Below are 15,366 nucleotides of genomic sequence, written 5' to 3' on the forward strand. Positions count from 1 at the left end.
CTTGGACAGGTTTCAATATGAGACTTCAACCTTGGACAGGTTTCAATATGAGACTTCAACCTTGGACAGGTTTCAATATGAGACTTCAACCTTGGACATGTTTCAGTTTTGAGGAGGTCGGGGAAAGGGAGCTGGATTGTGGGATGGAATGTTGAATGCGTCTCATAAACGTTATTTCCTGGTTTTCATATGAAAGGAAGGTGCCTTGTTGCTCTGGCGTCTTCTAGGAACGTTCTACAGAGCAAACTGCTGCGTTGTGTTGTGGTTAGTTAAACTGTGGTGAGGTGTCCTTTCTCTAAACAAGAACGCATCTCTGTCTTCCCTTATCTTCTATCACACACGCACACACACATACACACACACACACACACACACATACACACACACACACACACCTTACAGGTCAGCAGAAGCAGTGTGCTAGTCTTTTTACTTTCAGAGTTTTATTTATATGTCTTTGTGTGTTTCCTGTGTTTGTTTATGCGTACGTGTGCATGAGTGTGAACATGGTTGTCCGTGCATGTCTAACAAGGAAACATCAGTATTCGTGCCACTGTAGAGTAGCAATGCACATGCGTTTTAAATACTATAACTCTGGACACGTTGCTCTGATTACTCTGAGCACCTTTGATGCTTCAGTGTTCAGGCCACCAGGAGGAGGGTTAGAGTTCAGTGTTCAGATCACCAGGAGGAGGGTTAGAGTTCAGTGTTCAGGTCACCCAGGCTTAGGGTTAGAGTTCAGTGTTCAGGTCACCCAGGCTTAGGGTTAGAGTTCAGTGTTCAGGTCACCCAGGCTTAGGGTTAGAGTTCAGTGTTCCATGGCACCTCTGGGAGGAGATGAGGATCGACACTAGAAGTGTTGGTACTGTAGATTAGCGTTAACAGTTTAGCGTGAAAAAACAGTTGTGTTGTTTCTAGTTACTAGAGAGAGCTAAGGTGTTGAAACCATGACAACAGTAGGGCAATGGTATTGAAACCATGACCCTCTACCATGCTGCTCCAGAGATCATGGATGTTGGGATATTTTCAACCACTAGTTCTAAAATGAGCTCTCACCAGGCAAACACAGGTCCCTGAAACTGAAAAACAAATGACCTGGTTCGACAGAGAGGGGAAGGTGTCTGGTTGGACAGAGAGGGGCGGATGAGCAAAATCTTATTTCTCAAAAGTTCCAACTGTGTTGTCAAGTTAGGTAAGAAAACGAATAATTAACGTTATATCATGAACAATGCAGTGAACTCTTAAGCCTGTATCTAAAAACCCTGCAGCTTCTCTTTAATTAAATGACAACATGACTACAAGTTTATAATTTCTCACATTCATTCCATTATTGGCTGCATTCGTTAATTCGCTCTGGAAATCTGATCAGCGCTCATGGAACGCCTCTTGTCCAATCAAATGACTTGGTCCCTTCCTGACTCAGTTGAACCCAGCCTGCGCTCCGGCGCTCTCAGAGCGAATTTACGAACGCAGCCAGAGATAAGATGTCTCTCTGGTGCATCATCCTCCTCAGTATAGAGAGGCACGTCATCTCCTCCCTCCATCTCTCCTTTCTCCTCCTCCCTCCATCTTCTCCCTCTCCTCCTCCCTCCATCTCCTCCCTTTCCTCCTCCCTCCATCTCTCCTCCTCCCTCCATCTCTCCTCCTCCCTCCATCTCCTCTCTCTCCTCCTCCCTCCATCTCCCTCTCCTCCCTCCATCTCTCCTCCTCCCTCCATCTCCTCTCTCTCCTCCTCCCTCCATCTCCTCCCTCTCCACCTCCCTCCATCTCCTCCCTCCCTCTCTCCACCTCCCTCCATCTCCTCCCTCTCCTCCTCCCTCCATCTCTCCTCCTCCTTCCATCTCCTCCCTCTCCTCCTCCCTCCATCTCTCCTCCTCCCTCCATCTCCTCCCTCCATCTCTCCTCCTCCCTCCATCTCCTCCCTCCACCGCTCCTCCTCCCTCCATCTCCTCTCTCTCCTCCTCCCTCCATCTCTTCAGGTCTCTGTTAGCAGTCTTATGACAGGTCTACCTTGCTATGATGCTGGTGGGACACACTCCTGTTCCATGTCTGTTTGAGGCTTCTGGTTGGTCAGATGTGGCTCCAGATGTTGTTCTGTCAGATATCTGTTAGGGTTAGTGTCAGCTTGGTGAAAGGGATTGCTTCTTCCATGTTCTGTGTTTTGTGAGGGAAAGTATTTATCTGGAGTAGTGTTTTCTTAGAACACAAGTTTTTCGAACTCTTTAAACCAATAATTTATTTACTGTACTAATTTAAAGTTCTGTTTGTTTTGAAGCACTAACTGTAACACGGCCTTGGGTATCTCTGCACCCTCAATGTTGTTTTATTTGCGTGGACTGTGTTGGAAGCAGGGTTGCCAGATGGGTTGGTGGTTTTTGGTGGATTTTGCGGTTTTTAGACTGTGGTTAGGCTGGAAATTGTCAATCCCATCTGGCAACCCTGGTTGTAAGAATAGGATTGTTGGCATTTTTATTTATTATTATTATTATTATTATTATTATTATTGTATGTTATCAATTACACATGGCTTATGTTTCACAATCCTGCTGCATGTGTAACCATGGTAACCGGGTCTTTTTATGCAGACCATTGGTCTCAGTCTTGCTGCATGTGTAACCATGGTAACCGGGTCTGTATGGGCGTCCCCACTCTGCCACTGACGAACGCAAGACTTTTAATATTAAAACAGGAAGAGAAATGTCCCAAGACTTTTAATATTAAAACAGGAAGAGAAATGTCCCAAGACTTTTAATATTAAAACAGGAAGAGAAATGTCCCAAGACTTTTAGTCTGAATGAATCTCACCATTGAATTGCTAATTATGTATACTGTACCTTGAAGATAGGATTTAAGTATTAGTGTTCTTGTCACAACTATGTCACTGTATGAGATCTCTGTGTGTGTGTGTGTGTGTGTGTGTGTGTGTGTGTGTGTGTGTGTGTGTGTGTGTGTGTGTGTGTGTGTGTGTGTGTGTGTGTGTGCGTGCGTGCGTGTGTGCGTGCGTGCGTGCGTGCGTGCGTGCATGCGTGCGTGTGTGTGTGTGTCCAGAAGAAAGGGCTTGATTGTATGCTCCTTTCTATTTCTGACTTCCTGGAGTGGACAGCTTGTTAGAGGACAGCCTTCATTTATGCATGTTGTTGTGTTCACCACCATGACCTTTGACCTTAATGTATAGTGTTCAGCAAACTATCAGTCAAACAGAATGATTGTTTTACAAACACACGTATGCTGTACCACCAGCAGCATGTTGAGTAGCTGCTGATGTCTTTGGTCTTGCCCTGGGATGGAATGAATATCCAAAATATGTCAATAAACATTTTATTTCACAACACAAATACCGTACTTTATCATTTATTATACCTTACTTTATATTTATTATACCTTACTTTATATTTATTATACCTTACTTTTGTCACACCTTAGGCTCTAAAGGTGGAGCACAATGAGGGAAACCGAGACCGGAGTGGGGAAAAAGATTTAACAAAAAGATGTATTACTTAACTCAAGATTCAACATAACTGTTTAACATAAATTACCGGTAAATGGAGTGTGTCAATCAGTATATCAGTGGTGTATGTATGTATGGATGAATGGAATATGTAGTGAAAGCCGTGTTGTCAGTATAAACCAAAAAAGCCACAACAAAACAGAATAGCGAGCGTGGAGAGCAAGAAGAACAGCAGGACTGAAGCCATCAGCAGGTGTGGCTGGTCAAGCCTAATGAGACCAGCTGATTGTTCTCCAACCTGCAGAGGGCAGCAAACAGAGGCCACACACAAAACAAACAGCAACCATGACACTTTATATTTATTATACCTTACTTTATCATTTATTATACCTTACTTTATATTTATTATACCTTACTTTATCATTTATTATACCTTACTTTATATTTATTATACCTTACTTCATCATTTATTATACCTTACTTTATATTTATTATACCTTACTTTATCATTTATTATACCTTACTTTATCACTTTAATGTAACAACACAAATACCTTACTTTATCATTTTAATGTAGCAGTTCTATTTTTATTGTCACATTGTCTGTGTGTTTAGAGTGTCCCTGAGTCAGAGATGAGTTTGTGTGTCGTGTGTCTGAATGGTTCTGTCATGCCAAAACCTGGCACTGCCAAATCCTGGCAGGCCTAATCGTTCGAACGCTCTTGCTAATCGTTCGAACGTTCGACGTGCGTTCCAGACTAGGTGGCGACTGTGACGTCATTCTACTGCGCTGTGTTTACTACCGCAGCAGATTAATGTGTGTATCTTAAACTGCGAAGACAAATGTAATCTTCTTGCACTTGAATAGCATTAACATTTTATATGAAAACACCTGCTAATTTCACACGTAACTCGCTCCGCTAACGTAGTACGGAGTTGGCACATCGCAGTGATAAGTATTGTAGAGAACTTTGGTTCCCATGGGAGCGGGACAAGTCATTAGGGAAAAGCCCTGTATCGTCCACCAAGCTCCGCTCCCGAGCGAGGGCTGCCCGGGGGGGGAACAGACTGTGTGGAGGGGGGATAGGTCGTGGCAGGGCCGGTCTCCTAGCGGCCCACTAGTAACCCGCGCAGAGCTGATGAACTTGAACTTGTATTTTATTAAATAAAGTGATATATCTTTTTGGTACAATGTGGTCGTGTGAGTGGTATTCTCAGGGTTCTGACATCCGGACCAGACCGGTAAAACAAAGGTGGTGGCAGCGGCTCTCAGCCTATCCAGGTTTAATACCTACCAGAAAAACTTTTTTACAATAAATTCCATAACTGCATAGCGTACTACGGAGCCCCTCTGGGGTCACCTAGGAGAAGAAAAAAAAAAAAGAGTAAACTGTGCGCACAGTTTAGTAAACTGTGGCCTCAGATTCATAAACTGTGCGCACAGTTTAGTAAACTGTGGCCTCAGATTCATAAACTGTGCGCACAGTTTAGTAAACTGTGGCCTCAGATTCATAAACTGTGCGCACAGTTTAGTAAACTCACTCCGCAAATCACTCCGCCCGCAAATCACTCCGCAAATCACTCCGCACCTGACGTAAACTGAGGGCTCCCTACTCCTGCCCGTCCGCGGCGCATGTTCGGCAGGTTCATACAGTCAGCATCCCACTTTCCCAAAATTCACGTTGTTGTAACTGGTAAGTAGACTAATGTTATAACCTACATAAATTACACGTATTTACATTCATCCAGGATTCTATTACTGTAACCGAATACCGAAATCTGAAGCAAGCCTACACTGACATTTTAGCAGTGTTGATAGCCTAGCCTAGGATACTGTTAGCCGACAGCCTGCCAACGCACCTCCCGCTATGGTTATACCTAAGTACAGGCTTATTTGCATTCACTCAGGATATTCAAACGTTCCAATTAGAACATTGAGTGTTAGGTTGTTGAATAATTGTCTGGACAATTGTCTGGCTAGCTACCAGCTCCCAAGCAGCAACGTTTATAGATGAGATTTTGAAATTCTGTAGACATTTTTACCAATATATTGCATTAGGCTACACAGATGTTTATTTCATGTAGGCTACTTAGACTGGGCTAGATATTTTTATGGCTATATACCTATTTTTATTTTTATTTTATATTTTTATGGCTCCAACATCTTCACAGACTCAAAGATGAAGGTCAGTTTGATGGTGACTTCTTGGACAAGAACCTTATCTTATTCTGCTTCCTTGGTTTGATTCAGGTAAGTGGCATCAACAATGGATGGTGTAGACATGTATAGCCTAAAATACTCTAACCAACAGGCCTATCAGGGGTGAAAGTGGTTTGAGTTTCTTACAGGAACTATAGGCTACTACCCCAACCTTCATCGTTTCATATTGTTCTCCTCCTGCCCCCAGCTTCATGCATCCCTGAACACACACATCGTGGTGTTGGTGTCGAAATTAGAAACACTTTAGGGTTGCCAAGTTTCACCAAAAGTTTGGAGTGAGAGTTTTTGGTGGTGGAGCGACCCAAAACTGTGCACGTTTTGGTAGCGGTGGCCCCTCTCTCCCACACAATTATTTGTGCTAGTTTCCTGCAATTTTAAACCAGCACAAGAAATGAAAATAATTGGAACATTTGATAAAACAAGAGAAATTCAGATAATATATCTTAAGTCTTAATAAACAAATACAGTAGCCTTCAGAGTCTAAAACAAAATTGGGCCTCATCAAGTGAACTCAACCCCTTGGTCAGCAGCAGAAAGACCCTTGGTCATCATCTTATATACAGTGCATTTCTCATAGATGGCTATCATGTTATACAGTACATACCAGGGTTTTTCCTGGGTCAGAATCAAGCCTTGGAGGTTGATGTTGTGCGCACGCAGTGCGCCCACATTTTCTTTGAGGGACCCCCAATTGTTGTATTTGTGTTGTAAATTGTAATTATTATTATTAATAATAATAATAATAATAATAATACGATGCGATTTGAAAGTACCAGTAGGCTACCAGATACGTATGCACATATTTTGCTACCAGGGTTGCCAGATGGAATTGACAATTTCCAGCCCAACCAGTCTAAAAGCTGCCGAATCCAACCGTCCAGTGTGACCAAAAGTAGCCCAATCTGGCAACACGGCTTGCTTATGGAAGCATATAGTGGACTAAATTCAAATGTTAATGCAATTTGAGATTGCATTTGCATGTTCCACTTTTGCATGCATTCTTTCAGACAATATTCAAATTCAAATGCAATTCTAATGATTCTAATGTGTTTCCTAGAACATGTAAATGCAATTGCTAATCACATTATTGCATTACAATTTGAATATTGACTCAAATAACGCAGGCAAAAGTGGCAAATGAATATGCTATTTTGGGATTGCATAGTCATTTTCACATTAGAATGAAAATTTGAATTTGGTCAGCTACAAAGCGGATGTGTTTACTAGAACATGTAAATGCAATTGCGTATCACATTATTGCATTACAATTTGAATATTGACTCAAATAACGCAGGCAAAAGTGGCAAATGAATATGCTATTTTGGGATTGCATAGTAATTTTCACATTAGAATGAACTATTGAATTTTCTCAGCTACAAAGCAGCGCATGACTTTGAAAATTAAATGTCAAATGGCTTTGCATTATCATTTTAATATTGACAGCGAATGTGCACATCAGGTAGGCCTACATGAAAATGAAAATGCAAATCATTAGAATTACATTTGAATTTGAATATTGTCTGAAAGAATGCATGCAAAAGTGGAACATGCAAATGCAATCTCAAATTGCATTAACATTTGAATAAAGTCCACTATATGCTTCCATAATTGCTACGTTACATGCAGCTCGCGTGAACACAGGTTCTTCCATTAGCGCTCGCCTCCCGCTTCGATTGCAGACTGAAGTTAACGAGCGTGCAGAAAGATGCCACGAAACTCGTGTCCGGTAGCTTTCTTTAAAGGAATTTCAAGTCCCGCAAAACGAGAACTGGTTGAAATGCGTGAGTCTCACGGCCACCTACTGCAGGGGAGGCTGGTTCATTAGGGGCAATTGGACAATGCCCCACCAAAGGGAGAAGAGAGAGATTTTTTTTCTATGACTTCTAGACAGTGTTGCTTCTGAATATCATAGTCCAATCAGCTAGTGTTCTGTGGAGTATGTTCCAATCAGCTTCAAGTCCCGCCCCTTTCAGGGCAACTTTCAGTCTACTCGAAATTGCACTAGGCTGTTCTCGTAGACTTGCATGTAAAATCTATTTTGGTAACTTCAGGCCATTCGGTCATTTGTCTATGGGGTTTTGGGACATGCACAAAGAATCGTACGTGCTTACGTCATGTCATACGGCCGGCGTCATGTTCGTTCACCTGCTTTACCATGGCTAGTAATGTTCTGAACAACTCGGTTGAATCTTTAAAAGAAACACCGTTCAGCCGTCGTAGCAACCAGGAGAAATTAACAGTAAAGGAATTAGGACCACCCAGACCAAATTTAATTATAAAGCAAGTTTATAAGGCAGGGAAAATTGGAAAATCGTATAACCGAGGATTTACGAGGGGTTGGTATGAGAAGAAAACATGGCTAGCGGGATGTGAAGTAACAAATGCGTTGTTCTGCTTTCCACTACCGGACTTTGTAAACAAATTGAACAAATGGATTAGAAGGAGGCATCTTTTGTTCCCAACTTGATATTGCAACTGGACCTATTACCGAAGTCAAACTTGGGTAAGTAAGTGAATCATCTGTCCTTCAGTCATGATAGGAAAACCAAATCGATGCTGGGAGAAGGAATGGCAGACTGTATTCTGATTGTATCTTCTATGCTCTTTGTATGTTTCTATGCTCTTTGTATGTTTCTATGCTCTTTGTATGTGTCTTGGTGTAGGAGAAACGTAGGACCACGTTGGAAACAAGTGTTTCGGTACACGTTGACGTGTAGAAACTGTAGAGAGAAAATTGTAGAAATTGTAGAGAAAACTGGGGGGGTAGAGGTGATGAAGAGGTCTGTACAGGGGGGGGTAGAGGTGATGAAGAGGTCTGTACAGGGGGGTAGAGGTGATGAAGAGGTCTGTACAGGGGGGGGTAGAGGTGATGAAGAGGTCTGTACAGGGGGGTAGAGGTGATGAAGAGGTCTGTACAGGGGGGGTAGAGGGGATGAAGAGGTCTGTACAGAGGGGTAGAGGGGATGAAGAGGTCTGTACAGGGGGGTAGAGGGGATGAAGAGGTCTGTACAGGGGGGTAGAGGGTATGAAGAGGTCTGTACAGGGGGGTAGAGGGGATGAAGAGGTCTGTACAGGGGGGTAGAGGGGATGGAGAGGTCTGTAGAGGAGGGTAGAGGGGATGGAGAGGTCTGTAGAGGAGGGTAGAGGGGATGGAGAGGTCTGTACAGGGGGGGTAGAGGGGATGAAGAGGTCTGTACAGGGGGGTAGAGGGGATGAAGAGGTCTGTAGAGGAGGGTAGAGGGGATGAAGAGGTCTGTAGAGGAGGGTAGAGGGGATGAAGAGGTCTGTACAGGGGGTAGAGGGGATGGAGAGGTCTGTACAGGGGGTAGAGGGGATGGAGAGGTCTGTACAGGGGGGTAGAGGGGATGGAGAGGTCTGTACAGGGGGTAGAGGGGATGGAGAGGTCTGTACAGGGGGTAGAGGGGATGAAGAGGTCTGTACAGGGGGGTAGAGGGGATGGAGAGGTCTGTAGAGGTGGGTAGAGGGGATGGAGAGGTCTGTAGAGGTGGGTAGAGGGGATGAAGAGGTCTGTAGAGGTGGGTAGAGGGGATGAAGAGGTCTGTACAGGGGGGTAGAGGGGATGAAGAGGTCTGTACAGGGGGGTAGAGGGGATGGCGAGGTCTGTACAGGGGGGTAGAGCTATTCTCATGCTAAAATTGACTGTAAATCCAGATTTTAAAGTTGATATTCTTCCCCCATAACCTGTGCCCCACCCAAACATTTTAGCACCAGCCGCCACTGACCTACTGTAAGGTGCGACTGTCCCCCCGCCCCCGGCGCGACTGTAATCCCGGTCGGACTGTCTCAGTGCCCAGTGCTGCCCACCCAACCACGTCGCGTCGCGTCGGGTCTACTGTAAAGCGTGTTAACATGTCCTTTTCAAAGGTATTAAAATAGACGCAAGGAAACGTCAGCCATGTGTTTCCTTGTTGGAAATTATGGATCGTGAATCGTGATTGCTTCTGCACTCTGCAGCAATCGGATTTTGATTGACAGGCAGCTGCATCTCTTCCCCCAACGGCGTTCCGGCACAGAAAGTCTTGCCGGAACGCAGCACCGGACCGTTCCGGCCCACTTTCACCTATGCCTATGATTATACTTTAATAAAAGGCCTAAACTTTTCCCAGTAATCAATTTTGTAATTTGATTTGGTATTACTCTGATCATGTCCGCAGGATGAATTGGATTCAGTTAAGGAGACCTGGAACAGCCATCTGATTCGTCCATCAAGGAATGAGGTGGGAACCCCACGGTCGCCCGGATGTCATGTATACCATACCTGAATTGTATGCACAGGCGATTATCTGTGTCAAGTGTCGGAGGAAAATCGTACCAACTGTGAAGGCGACTGTATCCACCGCCATGACATAGCTTGTGATGAGGACGTTTTCACCCTGTGCACCCACATAATGGCACAAAACAATCTCCATGTTCCTGTGGATGCATTCATGGCAATTGACCTCTACATTTCCTTAAGGGAAGAATTGTCTGCACTTGTAAATGTTGAGTGAGTGAGATTCATATGAGGACCATCACCAGGCTCTGGAATACATTCACATGGGCCAGCTTCAAGCAGCCTCTTCATAGACTCAGACTCTTATTATTTTGAAAGGGTGATGGACAAACCTGGGATGTCAGTATCTTGAGTAAAACTACAGAATAGAATGCATTAATTTACCTTAGCAGTGGAAATTATCAAATAAATGGCAAAACAAAATTAAAGTCAAAACATTTTTGTTTAATAAATTGACTAATGTGCATGTTATTTGAGAACTCTGATATACTGTTAATATCATAACATGAAAGAAACTCAGGGTAAGCTGAACCTTAGCACTGGAAATAATCAAATAAATGACAAAGAATAATGCCACGTTTTTGTTGAATAATTGACTTGTGCATGTTATTTGAGCACCCTGATATACTGTTAATCAGAACCCTGATATGCTGTTAATCATGAAACTAACCCAGGGTAAACTGAACCCTGGCAGTGGAAATAATAAAATGAATGTACAAAAAATAAATAAAGTCCCCTTTTTTGTTGAATAATTGACGAATGTGCATGCTGTTTGAGGACCCTGATATACTGTTAATAACATAACATGAAAGAAACTCAGGGTAAGCAGAATTACGGAAAGAGAGAGAATGAAGGTGCCATTCTGCCACAACAACACCGTTTCCTGGGGACCTCAGAGATGGTGAATTACCTACAGTAGAATAGAGAAGCATAACATGAGCTACATGCAGTTGTAGATGTACATACCCAATCATGTACATTGAACTCACACACCTGACACTTACCACTAAATAATGTCCATCACCCACACGTTTGCATCAAGGACGCTGGTGAACTCTTCTGCCAATTCAAGGTATGATCCATAGTTGTTTGGGACTTCTAACACACACCCACATGTGTGGGACTGGGGGCTTCTTGTAAAGGTACTCTTAGGCTCAACAAATCGGATGTGGATTTCCTTGGCAATCAGGAGGTCTGCACCTATTAAAGACAACACAAAATGGTATGGATGCCACCCATTAGTCAATTAATTGACTGATTAGTATTAGTCAATACATTTTTACAGCACTGAACAGACTTCAAAGGAACAGGAAAATGTCCCCGAAATGTCAGTGTAGGCTTGCTTCAGATTTCGGTATTCGGTTACAGTAATAGAATCCTGGATGAATGTAAATACGTGTAATTTATGTAGGTTATAACATTAGTCTACTTACCAGTTACAACAACGTGAATTTTGGGAAAGTGGGATGCTGACTGTATGAACCTGCCGAACATGCGCCGCGGACGGGCAGGAGTAGGGAGCCCTCAGTTTACGTCAGGTGCGGAGTGATTTGCGGAGTGATTTGCGGGCGGAGTGATTTGCGGAGTGAGTTTACTAAACTGTGCGCACAGTTTATGAATCTGAGGCCACAGTTTACTAAACTGTGCGCACAGTTTATGAATCTGAGGCCACAGTTTACTAAACTGTGCGCACAGTTTGGGAGCGGAGCTTGGTGGACGATACAGGGCTTTTCCCTAATGACTTGTCCCGCTCCCATGGGAACCAAAGTTCTCTACAATATTTATAACTGCGATGTGCCAACTCCGTACTACGTTAGCGGAGCGAGTTACGTGTGAAATTAGCAGGTGTTTTCATATAAAATGTTATATATTATATAGCTGACTAGTGAGCCTGCATCAACCTTAATGCTATTCAAGTGCAAGAAGATTACATTTGTCTTCGCAGTTTAAGATACACACATTAATCTGCTGCGGTAGTAAACACAGCGCAGTAGAATGACGTCACAGTCGCCACCTAGTCTGGAACGCACGTCGAACGTTCGAACGATTAGCAAACGATTAGCAAGAGCGTTCGAACGATTAGGCCTGCCAGGATTTGGCAGTGCCAGGTTTTGGCATGACAGTTCCACTAATATCCTACCAAACCATACCATATACCAGGGGTCGGCAATAGGCGGCCCGCGGGCCATTGCTGGCCCATCACCAATAATATTTGGCCCAGCAGAATATTTTGAGAATCCACTTTTTTTTTTTTTTTTTTTTTTTTTTTACAATATCGGACCGACAGTCCCACATATAGCGCCTATAATGTCCGAATAGAGAATCTACCTCCACCTGAATAATGCTTATTGTACTTTTATCCATGTTGAGAGTGAATGACACAGGGACAGACAATCAGGCAGCGGGGTGCACCGAAGCGCACTGACGCTGAACCCCTCATAGTGAATCATAAGTAGGTGGACAACGTGTAGTGCTGAAATAGCCGTGTGTGGTTTGAAAAAAATAACACCAGCTCAGTAAATAATTCAAACGTAATGTTTACGTATATGTGACTGCAACACACATATGAACAGTAACAAAGCAAATTCAGTTTAATATTCTGAAAAACATTGACAACAAAATCGGTGAAAAAAAGAAAAGAAAGAAAAGTAATCCGCTTATGCGAGGGGTGGTGGTGCATAGGCCTATGCTCCTGAAACGACAGAGCAAACACGCTATTAGGGATAATAATTACAATGAGCCATTCATTCAAAATATAAAAAATACAATTAGGTTATTAAATACAATAACGACAGGCTTGGTACTCACTTAATGTGAAAAGTGGCATCTCCCATCGGTCAGTATTTGCTTGATATCTGGTTATATGGACGTCACTTTAATCCGCAGGCAGTTCTCAAGTTTTTTTTTGCATCAATCGATTCCTCTCGTGCGTCTTTATCACATTCATTGAGGAAAAGGACGACTCGCATGTATAGAAAGGGAACATTGTGAGCACGGAAGATGTGAGTCTCACAACGGCTTTGCGTTGATGAAACCAGGTAGGATGAACATTATAGTTCGCTGTCCATTCCTCTTTAAATGCCCTGTTTTCACCGTCAACTTTCCTCTTTACACCTTTGGAGAGTGACATGATGTTTCTCTTGCTAGTTAGCAGGTTAAATGTTTAGCTAACTTCACCCGGCACCAAACAACCAATCCAATAATAAGGGTACCTTGTCTGGAAGGAGGGGGGAATCATTCAGAATGAAAGTATGTTAAATAATTATTAGAATAAGCTAGGCTGCGCTACATCGTCAGTCCACACATTTATTATTCAAAACTATGGAAAAGGGTGAAACTACGTTTCAACGTTGTTGAGAATCACAACACAAACTTGCTAGTCAAGCCAAAATACTGCAACGTAATGGATTGGACTGCTACCTAGTTAGCTACAACACTACTTTACATTGTTACCTAGTTAACTACAACACTACTTTACATTGTTACCTAGTTAACTACAACACTACTTTACATTGTTACCTAGTTAACTACAACACTACTTTACATTGTTACCTAGTTAACTACAACACTACTTTACATTGTTACCTAGTTAACTACAACACTACTTTACATTGTTACCTAGTTAACTAGAACACTACTTTACATTGTTACCTAGTTAACTAGAACACTACTTTACATTGTTACCTAGTTAACTACAACACTACTTTACATTGTTATCTAGTTAACTAGAACACTACTTTACATTGTTACCTAGTTAACTACAACACTACTTTACATTGTTAGCAGGCTCACAAAACAAGCTGTGTTAGTTGACTAGCGATGTGTACATTTTTCGAAAGAAAAGTCAAAGCATTAGAACGTGTCACATTTTTTAACAATCAATTACTTATGAATGAATGAATGAATGAATGAATGGAATGAAGAATGGTCTTTATTGTCATTGCTACAGTACAGGTACCAAACAACGAAATTTAGGAGGGGTGGCTCCCCTGGTGTTAAGGAAAAAAAAAAAAAAAAAAAAAAAACGTTCGGGCCCGCCATCTAGTGGCTCAAAAAAAAATTTGGCCCGAGGCCAAACCTAATTGCCGACCCCTGCCATATACCATCTGCTACCAGTACCATGGCCTGGGGTGGTCCAGTGGTCTGCTACCAGTACCATGGCCTGGGGTGGTCCAGTGGTCTGCTACCAGTACCATGGCCTGGGGTGGTCCAGTGGCCCAGGCCCAGGCCTACAGACCACACAAATGCCCAATGTCGGAATGGGCTAAAATGCCTGTGTTTACTGTCTCTGTCCAATAATAATAATTTTAAAAAAGACCATTCAAATTGCTCTCCCTCAGTAAAATGAATATCCTAGATATTCCTTCCCCCCTTGTACTGTTTCTCCTGTGTCTATACAAATAAATAAATAAATACATGTACATGTGGCCGCCAGGGGGCAGGGTGAGAGGCCTGTACTGACCCTGCCTCGCCGCCAGGGGGCAGGGTTTAAACCTGTACTCACCCTGCCTCGCCGCCAGGGGGCAGGGTTATAGACCTGTACTGACCCTGCTTCACCGCCAGGTGGCAGGGTGGAGGGTTTGGGTCTGGATGTGTCTCTCAGGGCCAGGGCTAGTCAGGAGGGTTAGATCAGAGCTGGGAGGACCGGAGCAGGTCGGACGGTTACAGTTTTACATTTTTTCCCGTGGATAAAAATCTATTTTTGCCCAAAGACGAAGTTTGGAGACATACGTAGACATCCAACCCAGTAACCGCGGGAAGTAATCTACGGGAGGAAAAGGTGAACAAGGTGAGCAGAAATTAGCAGAAAAACAGCTCGGCTAGAAAATCTTAGATTTTTTTGTGTCGTGGAAAAAGTTTGTTTTTTGCATCTGCAGAGAAACAGAAGAACACTTACCTCGTTTGTTTTCTTTAAGTCATTTGCTTAAGTTGTGCCACACGTTCGTAGCTATGTACACACACGCGTGTTACTGTTCTAAAAAGGTTAAAAGGGTTTTAAAAGGGTTCTTATTTGCGAGATACATTTTGTTTGTACGCGCAGAGACTGTGCTAAGCTAACGGTGGCTAACTGCTTCTGGATGTTACTTCGGCTCGTCAACTTCATTTATTATTATTACTGTTTTAAAATACATTTTTTTTTACATTTGATCATTTTGTTTGTACCCGCAAAGACTAAAGTTAGCTAGCCAGTAAGCTACGTAGACTATGCTAAGCTAACGGTGGCTAACTGCATCTGGATGTTACTTTAGTCAACTATACTCGGTAATTCTCCTTTAACAACAACAAACTATCCACCCAGCTTCCTGTGATGTCTGTCTATACTATCTCCAGCTGGGATGTGTGTGATGCGGGGGTGTTTGGTGTTTTCCAGGTCAGATCGTTTAGTAAATCACTTCTCTGGTT

At 43.0% G+C, this 15,366-nt stretch overlaps 1 long non-coding RNA gene across 1 annotated transcript in view; it reads left to right on the forward strand.

The window, feature by feature from the left end:
* The first annotated feature begins 14,630 nt into the window (after positions 1–14,630).
* The window catches only part of LOC308176036, an 86,328-nt gene continuing 85,592 nt past the window's right edge, over positions 14,631–15,366 (forward strand). The window contains exon 1 of the long non-coding RNA XR_013938000.1: positions 14,631–14,752. This is a non-coding gene — a long non-coding RNA (uncharacterized lncRNA). The remainder of the gene's footprint in view (positions 14,753–15,366) is intronic.

The sequence above is a fragment of the Nansenia antarctica genome (genome assembly GCF_963989245.1).
Source record: "Nansenia antarctica genome assembly, chromosome: 2".
In the NCBI taxonomy this organism is placed as follows: domain Eukaryota; kingdom Metazoa; phylum Chordata; class Actinopteri; order Argentiniformes; family Microstomatidae; genus Nansenia; species Nansenia antarctica.